Source organism: Petaurus breviceps, unplaced genomic scaffold, assembly GCF_028583685.1.
Source record: "Petaurus breviceps papuanus isolate PSGF00001 unplaced genomic scaffold, PetGlider_PUasm1.0 90977, whole genome shotgun sequence".
In the NCBI taxonomy this organism is placed as follows: Eukaryota; Metazoa; Chordata; class Mammalia; order Diprotodontia; family Petauridae; genus Petaurus; species Petaurus breviceps.
In genome coordinates, this window is record NW_027187391.1 from 54,366,421 (window position 1) to 54,381,446 (window position 15,026).

Sequence of the window (15,026 nt, forward strand, 5' to 3'; positions counted from 1 at the left end):
GGTCTTAGAATACTTCTTATCGTTTAGGGATGTTAGAAAAAATAGAAAGAAAAAGACTTAGACAGGACATAAGATCATGTCATCTAACTTCTATTGGAAAGTTTTGACATAAAGATAGCACAATGATTTAAAGGAAGGTTGAACTTCCAAACTTGACTCAGAGACAAAGAAATGTGACTTAAGCAGTTATACAAAATAGTGGAGATATAGAATGAGATTATTTATAAAATAGAATAAACAGAATCAATTTGAATTTTTTAAATTTCTCTCCCTGCTTTTATGGTCATTGATCTCTCATAGGTAGCAACTTCTGAATTTCTGTTTCTGATTGCTTCCTGCCTCACCATTAATTGGTTGGACTGACTCTGACCATACCTTTTTGTTTTCATATCTCCTCTACCTCACCATTTAATTGGTAGTTCCAGGAAGACTTTATGTGCCATAAGTAACAATGGCAGCTGAGTAAGTTTTTTACTGAGTTCTCAGAAATCTTGGCATTTAATTTGACATTAAACAGGACACTGAGAAAGATAAAGGAATGAAGAATCTATCTTGCCTATCCACACAAAGTAAGGAGGTGGCGGACTGAAATCATAATTACATATCAACTGTCCAAAGGTGTCCTCACATCCAGAGAACTCTTTACATACACATTGCTGATAGAGATGATGGAGATCAAGTCACAGAATGCTAGAAGTTAATATGTACATAGGGTAAGATTGGTTAGAAATCAGGACCCTTTGCCTTATTCTCTGACAAATTGATGAGAGCTCAGTTCCTTACCTCTATTTAGCTGCTAGATGATCATTTCCTATCTCACTTCTGTCTATTAAAGGGAAATGGGATGGAGTAAGGTATACAAAAACAGAGATAGAAAAAGAAAAAGAGGGGCGGCCAGGTGGCTCAGTGAGTAAGAGCACTGGCCCCAGAGTTGGGATGACCTGGGATCGAATCCAGGCTCAGATACTTAGCACCACACCCAGAAATAACTGGCCGTGTAACCTTGAGCAAGTTACTTAACCCCAATTGCTTAAAAAAAAAAGAAATTCAATAGTCAATTTTGAGCTACTAATTACAAAACTCTTATTCCTTAGCTGTTACTATTTTAATTACCACACTTCTTCATTCATCTGATATTAAAACGGATGGCATTGAGCCAGGTCATCATGTTCATTATTAGGCAAGACAGGGAGATAGGAGAATTTTTCCCTTAAAGAGGCAGAAGCTATCATACTTTCTATCTTTTAAGATATTTGTTTTATTTTATTTTTTGTTATATTTGAGTTTCATGCTGTTTCCTTCCCTCCCTTACAATTTCACACTAGAGAAGGCCCACATTTGACACAGATATATATGTGAAACTATATAACATATAGTTTCATATATCAATTCAGCATCTTCCTTCATATGTCCTTTGTTTTGAATATTCGTACATCTCTGAATAGCTTAGTCATTCACAGTTGTTCTTTGAACAATATTTTTAACAAAAATTATTTTAAAAATTTTAAACTTAAATATGAAAACAAGAAAAAATAAAAACATTTCCTTGTACACAGCAGAACATGATAGGATTCAATATAAAACAACAAATTTCCATTTCAAGAAAGCCTGCCTTTTCTTTGCTTCCTTGTAGGTTTCCTTTGTTCTCTGCTGTGCACTTTTTATTTCACACCCCCTCCCCACCCCAAAGAAGGTTACAAGTCTTTATACATATATATGTACACACATATATACAATACACACACACATATATATACCTATTCATAGATATCTATAAGTCTTTATACATATATATGTATACACATATATACAATACATATATATATATTTACCTATTCATAGATATCTATAAACATATACATATAAACTCTCATACACATATATGTAAGACCATACTATGTTTATTTCCACTTGTCATCTAGTTCTCTGAAGATAGATAGCATCTTCTTTCATAAGTCCTAGTCTTTCCATGTTTTTCTAAACTAACCATCACATCATTTCCTACACCACAGAAAATATTCCAACCTAATCACATCCTATCTGAGAGATTGTCTATGAAACTTTTTTCTCAGTTTTCTGTATTCCTTCTATTTTTGGCTGCAGAGGTTTTATTTATACAAGAAAAATTTTAATTTAAAGTAATCAGAATTATCCATTTTATACTTCAATGGTGCTCTCACCCTATAATATAGTTTAAGGTCTGATACTACTGAATCTGCTTCCTTTGCATCTTTCCCCCCTGGTTTATTTGAAGTTCCTGACCTTTTATTCTTCCAAATGAGTTTTGTTATTTTTTTTTTCTAACAGTAAATTGTTTGGTTTTTTTTTTTACTAATTTAATTGGGATGGCATTAAGTAAGTATATTGGTTAGGTAAAATTATGATTTTTTGTCATATTGGCTTTACCTACCCATGAATAATAAATATTACTTTAATGATTAAGATCTGACTTTATTTGTATAAAAAGTGTTCCATGTTTATGTTTATGCTGACACATAGGATGTTTCCCTATTTTTCTCTTTTGATTAAATCTATTTTAGCTTTAACTTTGTCTGAGATCATGATTATTTCTTCCACTTTTTTACATAAGTTCTACTCCTGCCTTTAATTTTATCTTTGTATGTGTCTTTCATTTTCATTATGTTTCTTGAAAGCAGAATATCGTTGAATTCAAGTTTTTAATCTGTTATCCATTTCTGTTTTATGGGTAAATTCATCCCATTCATATTCTAAGCTATAATTCCTTGTTGTGTATGTTCTTCCTTCCTATTTTTCCTCACTATCCTTCTGTCTATTTACTCTATCCCTCCTCAGTCCTCTATCTTGTTTCTACCTGCTACCTTGCTCTTCTTGCCCTTAACTTACCCACTCCTCTAAGAATCTCTATCTATCCTACCTATCCCCTTTCTCTCTTACTTCTTTCTGAATTTAGAAGACTTTCATACCCTTCTAGATATATAAGCTGTTCCCACTTTAACTCACTCTGGATGAGAGTAAGGTTCCAGTACTACCTGCCCTTCTCCCCCACTAGCTTCTTTTGTATCAATTTTTTTCCTTTTATGCCTCACTTGTAAGAGATAATTCTCCTTTTTCTCTCTCCCTACACAGTTGTATTCTTTAAGAATCACTCCATCAGGGGCAGCTAGGTGGCACAGTGAGTAGAGCACCGGACCTGAAGTCAGAAGGACCTGAGTTTGGATGCTGCCTCAGACACTTAACACAAAAAAACTAGCCATGTGACCTTGGGCAAGTTGCTTAATCCCAATTGCCCTCCAAAAAAAAAAGAATCAGCTCATCATACTCAGCTCATTCCAAACCTTTCTTTGAAACTACCCAATTAATGATGACAGTCACAAAAGTACTGATAATATTTTCATATACAAGAAGTAAATATTTTTACCTTACTGAGGCCCTTATAAGTTATCTTCAATGTTCACCTTATATTTCTTCTGGTGGTTATACATCAAATTTTCCCTTAAGTTCTGCTATTTTTGTCACAAATTTATAAAAATATTTCAGTTCATTAAATGTCCATTTTTTTTCCAATCAGGATTATACTTACTTAACTTTGCTGGGCAAGTTACCCTTGGTTGTAACCCCAGATCTTTTACGCTATAAAACATAATATTCTAAGACCCATGGTGCTTCAGTGTAGTAGATACTAGATCTTGTATAATCCTTACTGTAGCTCCATAATATTGAAATTGTTTTTTTCTTATTGTTCCCAATATTTTCTCCTTAAACCTGGGAGCTTGGAAACTTGGCTATGATATTACTGTAAGTTTTTCTCCTTGGATCTCTTTCAGGTAGTGATCAGTGGAATTTTTATATTTCTGCTTTGCCTTGTTGTTCTAGAATTTCAGGGTAATTTTTCTTGATAATATCTTGCAATAATTGTATTAGGATTGTTTTTTATCATAATTTTCAGGTAGTCCTACTATTCTTATATTATTTCTCCTTGATCCAGATCAGTTGTTTTTCTGAGATATTTCACATTCTCTTCTTTTTAAAATTCTTTTGATTTTGTTTTACTCTTTTTTTATTCTTTTGATTTTGTTTTATTTCTGTGTTTTAGAACATCCTTAGTTTCCCTTTGCCTAACTCTAGTTTTTAAGAAATAATTTTCTCCCTTCAGTTTTTGATTCTAATGTCACCAAGGTAATATTCACAGCACTGATGGTGACTATGAATATGCCAGAGTAATTCTGAATCTCAAAATATAACAGACCCTCCATATATAAGACAAAAGCAAAACATTTATTCAGACACCAGAAAACCAAATCCCAATGCTAGAAAGCCAAATTTATCATAGCAACTAAGAAATCTATCCAAAATAACACTGCAGAGAGCAACACCATCCCAAAGTCTTCCCACAAAACACTCATAATGCTAGCTGTCTACTTGATTATGTCCTCTTTTCTCCCTTTGTTCTAACTCCTTTGACTCCTAGCTTCCTTTCAGCTCTGCTCCACCCTTCCTGCTCTGCTCATTTAGCAAACTTCTCCCACCACAGGCTCCAAGTGATTACAGTCAGCCTATTAAGGGGCAGGGAAAATCTTCAAATGCCCATCCTCATTACAATTCTCTATTTCAAGTTGGTTGGCTTTCTTTTCATAATGTTCTTGATTTTTTGGATTGCTCTTATTTTTTTTCTAATTTTTCCTCTATCTCTCCTAACTGATTTCTAAAGTCCTTTTTATGTTCTTCTAAGAACTCTTTTTGTGCTTGGGATCATTTGACATTTTTCATTGAAAAATGAATAACTTTTTTTTAGCTCCATTATCTTTCTATGAATATATACCCAAATCTTCTCTATCCCCATAGAAACAATCGATGGTTGGTTTCTTTCTCCTTTGCTTACTCAGTGTGTGTGTGTGTGTGTGTGTGTGTGTGTGTGTGTGTGTGGTCCTGAGGTATGGGGAATGATGCCCCAAGCCTCAGGTCCACTGTTATTTTCTGAGGTCTGTCCCAGGCTCAACCCTGAGCTCTTCTTTCTATTCCTGATCCATGGCTAGCCCCTCCCCCCTTCCCCCCCACCCCAGTAATGCTGTCTAGCAAATTACCTTGCTCCCTGCAGTCCCTCTGGTGACTACAAACTATAATTGTCCTCTCTGCCCTGGAACTGAAACCAGGAACTGCTCTCCTGCAAGTGCTCACAGCCAGCAGATCTCCCTCCTCCTACCCCCAACCCCACCCCCAAGCACTCACCAGGTGTGTGCAAGCTCTTCCCCTCCCACAGCAATCATCCATCGGGGACACATCTGGTCAACACAGTTGTGCTTGGAATTCCTCAATATAGAAGGTCCTTCAGTCTTCTCCTACTCAGCTGTCAGACCCCCACACTATCCCTGAGATGAAAGTTTCTAAGGCTGAGGCTGCCTTCCAACCCCAGCTACCTTCAGGGCTTATTTGTTGATTCTACAGAGTTGGCCTGGAGATGTTTCCACTTCACTTAGTCTGGATGGTTAAGTCTTTCCTGGGGTCAAGTGGTCTTAGGAGAACCACTGCTTTACCCTGACTTTTGTTTATTTCATTCTCTCTGATGTGATGTTCTGTGTGTGTGTGTGTGTGTGTGTGTGTGTGTGTGTGTGTGTGAGTGTGTGTGTGTGTGTAGGAAATTTAAAGAGCCAAAAGTTTTCTGACCTACAGAATCCTCTCTGAACAATATTGTTGTTGCTATAGGCAGCATTCTTTTATATGCACAGTAGTATTCCATCACAAACATACTACAACTTATTTAGCCATTACCCAATTCATGACCATCCCCTCAATTTCCATTCTTTGTCACCACTAATAGAGCTGCTATAAATATTTTAGAACATTCAGGTTCTTTTCCCTTGCTGAGTCAAAGAGTTTTATAACTCTTTGGACATAATTCAGATTGTTTTCCAAAATAGCTGGATCAGTTCACAGTTCCAGCAACAGTGTATTAGTGTCCCAAGTTTTCCACAAGCCCTTCAACATTTGTCATTTCCCCCTTCTATCATTTTAGCCAATCTGACAAGTGTAAGATGGTATCTCAAAGTTATTTTAATTTCCATTTGTGTAATCAATAATGATTTAGAGCATTTTTACATATTATATAGCTTTTGCCTATTTATATTTTCTTGCCATTTATTAATTAGGAGAAGACTCATATTCTTTTTTTTTAAAGCAATTGGGGTTAAGTAACTTGCCCAAGGTCACACAGCTAGTTATTATTTTGTATGGGTGTTAAGTATCTGAGGCCAGAATTGATCCTGGGTCCTCCTGACTCTGGGGCCAGCACTCTTACTTACTATGCCACCTAGCTGCCAATGATTCATATTCTTATAAATTTGACAAAGTTCTCTATGTATTTGAGAATTGAGGCCTTTTTCTGAGAAACTATTATAAATTTCCCAAACCCCCACCCCAATTTTCTGCTTTCCCTCTAATCTTGGCTACCTTAGTCTTATTTGTACAAAACCCTTTTTAGTTTGGGATGGCTAGGTGATGCAGTGAATGGAGCATTGGCCCTGGAGTCAGGAGGACCTGAGTTCAAATCAAGCCTCAGATACAACACAAAACTAACCATGTGAACTTCGGGAAGTCACTTAACCCCAATTGTCCTGCCTTCCCCCCTGAAAAGAAACAAAACAAAACAAAAAACTTCTTTAGTTTAATGTAATAAAAATTATCCACTTTATATCTCACAGTGCTGTCTCTTGTTTATTCATAAATCATCCTCTTATTCATAAATATTTATATATTCCATGTTCTTCTAGTTTACCCATGACATCTCTTTTTGTGTCTAGGTTATATATCTATTTTGATCTTATCTTGGTAAATGGCATAAGATATTAGTCTATATCTAGTTTCTGCCACACTTCTTTCCAGTTTTCCCAACCTTTTTTTTGGCCAAAAAGTGAATTCTTATCCTGAAAGCTTATATCTTGACATTTATCAAACATAAGGTTACTATAATCATTTACTACTGTGTATTGCATATCTACTTTTTTCCACTGATTCACCATTCTGTTTTTATACCAGTACCAGGTAGTTTTGATAATTACTATATTATAATACAGCTTAAGATCTGATACTGTTAGACCTACTTCCTTATATATTTTTTACTAATTCCTTTGATGTTCTTGACCTTTTGTTCTTCCAAATGAATTTTGTTATTGTTTTTCTAGCTCAATAAAATAATTTTGGGGTAATCTAATTGAAATGTGCTGAATAAGTAGATTAATTTAGGTAGAATTGTCATTTTGTTATATTGGCCTGACCTACACATGAATGATTAATATTTTTCCAACTATTTAAATCTGACTTTATTTGTATATAGTTCCTGGGTTTGTCCTGGTTGGTATATTCCCAGATATTTTATATTGTATATGGCTGTTTAAAAGGCACTATCTATTATTGACAGTCTTTGTTAGATATATAGAAATGCTGATAATTTATGTGGGTGTATTATTAATGATACTTGCAGCTGCTGTGGACGTTATAAGACCAATAACACCACTACATAGAAGGGTTGCTAGCACAGGTTCTTTGATCGCTTTTCTAAAGGAAAGACAACTTCAAAGGGGCCATCAGTCTTACTTTAATTAAACAATGCAGAAAGAGAAGTAGAAAGAAGTGAGCATCTGTAATGGTAATTTGAAGATCTTCCCTGCCCCTTAATAAGCCTAAGGGAATTTGAAGATATTTCTTGCTTTAAAGATTTTCCCTGTCCCCTAATAGGCTGAATGTAATCACATGGAGCCTGTGGTGGAAGGAGTTTGCTGAAGGGTGCAGCAGAGCCCACAGGAAGCTGGTAGAGAATCTAGATAGGGGGAGAAAGAGGATGCACTCAGGGAGACAGCTAGGCTTGTGAGTGTTTGCCCCCTACTATGACAGTTGGGCTCTTAAGTGTTTGTGTGAAGGTTAAAGGATGATATAGCTTTCAAGGTTCTGATTACATAGTATAGCAAACTCTCTATTTATTCAATAACAAATCAGAGCAAAACATTCACAGAAAATCAAAATATAGCATTCACCATGTCACAACTTAACAGCTTATCACTAAAATGGCCACATAGTTTTCACCAAAGTGGTCACAAAGTTTTGAAAAAAGTACAATCATTTAGTCAATCAATCACTTAGTAACTCAATCATTCAATCATAAAGTACAAAAGGCCAAAGTCATTGGACACGCTAAGTTACAAATCAGTCACTATTCAATCATCACTCACTACTCAGTCATTAGTCACTACTCAGTACCCTTTTAAGGGGTAGTGGAAATACAAAGGCCATACACCCCATGGTCACAAGTAAATCACAATTTCATCACTACTCAGTACTCACAGAGAAGTCTTTTCATCTTGACTCAGGGCAGGCTGTCAGCTTCCATGGCTCCTCTGCCATGGTCCTAGCTCCCATCCCAATCTAACTAACTGCCACCTGAGTTCAAAGGCAGACAGCTCCCAGCTCCTTGTTCGGCTCTCCATGCAGTTCCTGCTCCACTTTGGAGCTCACAGTGTCCAGTCCATCTCAAATCCTTCACAGTTTCTGTTCTTGGGAAAACAAGGCTTAACAAAGCCACAAGAATATTCATACACATTAACAAAGCCACAACATTTGTACAAAATACTGACCCCACAGTCATGCTTCCTCAGTCTTCTGCAGCTCCATCTGGCCCTTGGAAATCCTCAGCAGCCTCAGCAGCTCTGGCTAGCCCTCAGAAGTCTCCAGCAGCTCCAGCTGGCCCTTAGAAGTCTTCAGCAGCTTTGTTCTCAAAATCAAAATCACTTTCTCCCATTCTCAAAGTCAAAATCACTTTCTCCACAGAAATTCCAGTCCAGCAGCAGCAGCCCAGCCTTCAGGTGCTCATCCCAAGAAGTTCTGATTGTCCAACTTGTGCTCTTCCTTAAATATGGTATAGCTCCTCCCTGTTCAGCCCCTTACCATTATGTCAGCAACAGAGGTTCATACCTTCTGTATCTTTAATAGAGGCTTAATTTGAAACTAGGTGCTAAGTATCTCTTAGCTTTCCAGTACAAAGGGATCTTCAAATTTCATTACCATTACACTATGCCAGCATATTTACAGTCACCATAGGCACTATGGATATTGTGTTGGTGCTATAGTATCAAAGAAAGAATCCAGTAGACAAGGCTCCAACTGTCTAAACAAAGTAACAGATACCTAATCACCAAAACAGGAAATGCTAACATCTGGGTTCATAAGGTCAGGGGGCTCCTTAACAACCACTGCATAGAGTCTTGTTTGACAAAATTACAAAGAAACATTCTTCCCATGAGTGAGCCCCAAAGTAAAATACCAACCTCCCAGTATGTATAATTTTCAACTAATAAGCTCAGAGCCAGAAGGCATCACAATCCACTTGACTCAGTGTCTAATTGACTCAGTACTAATAGGTGTGGAAACCTTCCTGAAAGCAAGACTACCAAGAAGCAAGCTTCCTCCTATGCAAGCTTCTCCTCCAAGACAATATATGGGCTCTGTGTGACTCACAATGTGTCACAACTGTGAATTGGGCCAGATCTCAAAGGAGTAAGACATCTTTGATTGAAATATCTGTGTACTATTAGACCTGGGAACGTGGCTCCTGTTCCAAAGAAAAAAGGGAACACGTGGTCACATAGGCCTATTAATGGATGGGGAAGATCTTATATTCCACTAAACCTACAGTGGGTTTATGTTATATCCTGCTACTCTGCTAAAATTAATATTTCAACTACGTTTTAAGTTAAATCTCTAAAATTTTCTAAGTATACCATCATGTCATCTTCAAAAAGAGATAGTTTTATTACTTCATTGCCTTTTCTGATTCTTTTGATTTCTTTTTTGTTCTCTTATTGCTATTGCTAGGATTTCTAGCAAAATATTGGATAACATTAGTGATAATGGAAATGCTTGTTTCACTTCTAATCTCATTGGGAAGGTTTCTAGCTTATCTCTATTACAAATAATACTTGCAGATGATTTTAGGTAGATGATTTCTATAATTTTGAGGAAAAAAATCATTTTTACCTATGCTGGCAAGTGTTTTTAGTAGGAATAAGTATTGTATTTTGTCTAAAGATTTTTCTTCAACTATTGATAAAATCATGTGATTTTTGTTACTTTCATTATTGATATAATCATATTAATAGTTTTCCTTATATTGAACCACTCCCACATTTCTAGTAAAAATTCCACTTCCTCATAATGTATTATCTTTGTGATATATTTTTGTAATCTCCTAGCTAGTATTATATTTGAGATTTTTACATCAATATTCATTAGTGAAAATGGTCCATAATTTTCTTTCCCTGTTTTGACTCTTTTTGGTTTAGTTGTCAGTACCATATTTGTTTTGTATAAGGAGTTGGTAGTATTCCTTCTTTGGACATCATTCTAAATAATTTATCTAATATTGGAATTAGGTGACTTTAAATATTTGGTAGAATTCACTTGTAAATCCACATGGTCCTGATGCTTTTTTCTTAGGAAGCTAATTTATGGACCATTTAATTTCTTTTTCTAAAATAAGTTTATTTATTACACTCCTATTTTGGGGACAAAAAGGATCAAAGCATGGAACAGGAGGAAGACAGCAAAGTCAGAACTCCTGCACCAAAAGCTTCCAAGAAAAATGTGAGTTGGTTACAGGCCTTAGAGGAGCTTAAGATGGATTTTGAAACCAAATAAGAGAAGTGGAGGAAAAATTGGGAAGAGAAATGAGAATGATGCAAGACAATTATGAAATGAGAGTCAACAATCTGACTGAAGAAAATACTACCTTAAAAAATAGACTAACTTGAATGGCAAAAGAGGCTCAAAAAGGCAATGAGGAAAAGAATGCCTTAAAAAGCCAAATTTGCCAGATGGAAAAAGATTCTCAAAAGCTCACTGAAGAGAATCATTCCTTCAGAATTAGATTGGAGGAAATGGAAGCTAGTGACTTTATGAGAAACAAGATACTATTAAACAGATCCAAACAAATTAAAAAACAGAAGGCAATGTGAAATATCTCATTGGAAAAACCACTGACCTAGAAAATAGATCCAGGAGAATTTAAAAATTATTGTACTACCTGAAAGCAATGATAAAAAAAAAAAGAACCTAGAAATCATCCTTCAAGAAATTCTCAAGGAAAACTGTCCTGATGTTTTAGAACCAGAGGGCAAAATAGAGGTTGAAAGAATCCACCAATTACCTCCTGAAAAAGATTCCCAAAAGAAAACTCCTAGGAATATTATAGCCAGGTTCCAGAGTTCCCAGATAAAGGAGAAAATATTACAAGCAGCCAGGAAGAAACTATTTGAATATTGTAGAAAAACAATCAGGATAACACAGGATCTGGCAGCTTCTACACTGAGGAATCAAAGGGCTTGGAATAGAATATTCTGGAAGTAAAAGGAGCTGGGATTAAAACCAAGAATCACCTACCCAGCAAAACTGAATATCATGTTTCAGGGGGAAATATGGTCATTCAATGGAATAGAGGACTTTCAAGCATTCTTAATGAAAAAAAAACAGAGTTGAATAGAAAATCTGACATTCAGATATAAGAAGCAAGAGAAGCATGAGAAGTTCCAGCCTATGGGACTAATCCTTCTGATAAATGACAGTTGCCTTTAAAACACTTGAAGAGATCAATCTCCTGTCCCAAGTTTTCTCTTCTCCAGGCTGAATACAAGTTTCTTCAAACAAGTTTCATATGGTGTGAACACAAGGCCCTTCAATATTGTGGTTGCCTTTCTCTGAACATTTTCCAGGTTATTGATTTCCTTCCTAAAATATGGTACCTTGGATTAAATACAATCCTTCTTAAAAAAATAAAAATAAAATAAGTTTATTTATACACTCTACTTCCTCTTCTTTATCTGGGCAGTTTCTGTTTTAATAAGTATTCTTCCTTTTCATTTAAATTGTTCAATTTATTGGTATATAGTTGGGCAAAATAACTCCTAATAATTGCTTTAATTTCATCTTCATCCATGGTGTATTCTCCCTTTTCATTTCTTATGCTAGTGATTTGGTTTGTTTATCTTTTAAAAATCATATTAAGCAATGGTTTATCTATTTATTAGTTTTTCAAAAAGACAACTCACAGTTTTATTTATTAATTTCAGTTATTTCCTTACATTCAATTTTATTAATTTCACCTTTAATTTTCAGGATTTCCAATCTGGTGTTTAATTGGGGATTTTTTATTTTTATTTTTCTAGTTTTTGTTAATTGCATACCCAATTCATTTATCTGCTCATTCTCTATTTTATTGATGTAATCATTCAGAGATATGAACTTTTCTCTTATTACTACTTTTGATGCATCCCATAAGTTTTGATATGTTATTTCATTATTATAACTCTACTTAATAAAAATAATTTTGTTTCTATAACTTGTTCTTTAACCCACTCATTTTTTAAGATTAGGCTTTTTTAGGCTCCAATTATTTTTTAATCTATTTTTCCATGGTTCCTTACTAAATATAATTTTATTGCATTATGATTCTGAAAAGGAGACATTCAATACTTCTTCATTTAACTATAAAATTTTTATGGCCTAATATATCATTAATTTTTGCAAAAGTGCTATGTCACTAAGAAAATAGTATATTCCCTTCTATTTCCATTCATTTCTATCACAATGGCTATCATATCTAGTTTATCTAAGATTCTTTTCATCTCCTTAACTTCTTTCTCATTTTTTGGTTAGATTTATTTAGTTCTGAGAGGGGCATGTTGAAATCCTCCACTATTTTTCTGAAGAGGGATAGGGTAAAAAGAAGGAGAGAGGATAAACAGTGTGGAAATAGTTTTGCTATCTATTCCTGCCTATAATTCATTCATCTTTTCCTTTAAAAAATTTGAATGCTATATAGCATTTGGTGAATATATTTTTAGTATAGATAGATATCACTTTATTATTTATGCCACCTTTTATGTGATATCCCTTCTTATCTCTTTAAATTAAATTTACTTTAGCTTTATTGTCTGAGAACATGATTTCTACCCCTGCTTTTTTTTACATCACCTAAGGAATAATAAATTCTACTGCAAACTTTTATTTTTACTCTATGTGTGTCTCATTTTTAAATATCTTTCTTATAACCAACATATTGTCATGTTCTAGTTTTCAATCCATTCTGCTATTTATTTCTGTTTTATGGGTGAAGTCATACCATCCACATTCAAAGTTATAATTACTAGTTTTATATTTCCCTCCATTATGTTTTTCCACACTGTTTATCCTCTCTCCTTCTTTTTACCCTATCCCTCTTCAGAAATATAGTTTACTTCTGACCACTGCCTCCGTAATCCATACATCCTTCTAAAAGTCCCTCTTTTACCTTATCTCCTTGCCCTCCATTTCTTAATCTGCACACCCTTCTAAGAGTTTCTCCTTTAATCAATTCCCTTGCCCTTCTATTTCTCTGTAAGGAGATTTTCATACCCAATTAAATGTATATGTTATTCCCTCTTTAACCCAATTCTAATGAGAATACAGTTCCTATACTATCTACCTTCTATCCTCCCCTTAACTCCACTATAATAGTTCTTCCATTCATACCACTTTTGTATGAGATAATTTGCTCCGTTTTACCTTTCCCTACCCAATTTTATTTTTTAGGATCATCCCATCATAATCAACTCAACCTCAAATTTTCTATCTCTGTATACTCTTTCAAACTACCCTAGGAACAATAGCATTAAGAATTACAAATAGTATTTTCCCATAAACAAAATAAAGTTTAACCTTATTAAATCCTTTATAATTAGTCTTTCATGTTTACCTTCTTATGTTTCTCCTGATTCTTGTAAGTCAGATTTTCTGTTCCATTCTACTCTTTTTCTTAAGAATATCTGAAAGTGGGGTGGCTAGGTGGCACAATGAATAGAGCAGTGGCCCTGGAGTCAGGAGGACCTAAGTTCAAATCTGCCCTTGGACACTTAACACTTATTAGCTATGTGACCTTGGGCAAGTCACTTAACCCCAATTGCCCTGCCTCTTCCACCTCCAAAAGGCAATAAAATAAAATAAAATAATCTGAAAGTCCTTTAGTTGATTAAATATCTATTTTTTCCTTTGCTGCATTTCACTTAGATTTGCTTGGTAGGTTATTCTTGGTTGCAAAGCTAGCTCCTTTGCTCTTCAGAATATTATATTCCATGTCCTTTGACCTTTGAATGTAGGAGCTGCTAAATTTTCTGTTGCTCCACAATATTTAAATTATTTCTTTCTAGTTGCTTGTAATATTTTTCTCCTTGAGCTGGGAGCTTTGAAACTTAGGTATAATATTTCCATGAGTTCATTTTGGGATCTATTTCAGGAAGTGATTAGTAGATTTTTTTCAACCTCTATATTGCCCTTAGAAAATTAACAGAAATTTATTCTATAATGTATCCATTGTCAATATTGTTAATATTACCTATTCCTATGTACTCAGTTCCCTCAATCTTAGTTTTCTCATATGTAAAATGTTGAAAAAGAAGGATTGGAAAACTTAATATCAAAGATCACTTCCATCTCTAAATCCTATGATTGCTGCTCTTTTCAGTGGCCACAGACTGCACTTTGACTTTTAGTCATTCATTAAACCCATGCTATAAGCAATAGATTCACCAGCTAAAGAAATCATTATTTATTCATTTTTACTTCTTACTCTGCTGGGGGTAAGTTCTAGTCTACCATCAAATACAACATTATTTCTATGGAAGAATGCAGCTCAAGTTAGAAATCAGTTTTGGGATCTCTACCACTCATAAAGACATCTTGTAATAAATGTGAATTTTTTTTTTAAAAAGTCAACTCCAATCCAACAGCTTAAGTTATTTTAGTATTCCATAAGGAATGTCTCCTTGAGGGGGGAGGATGTCCTTGGTTCACTTTGGGGTTATATATATTTCACATTTCCACTGTTTTTTTTTAAGAGATTACAAAATGATAAATTTAGAGCTTACCTTAATCGTGTCCAAACACCTCTTTTATAATTAGGAAACTGAGACCCAGAGAAGTTAAATGACTTGTACAAGGTCACACAGATAGTAAGCATGAGAAGATGAATT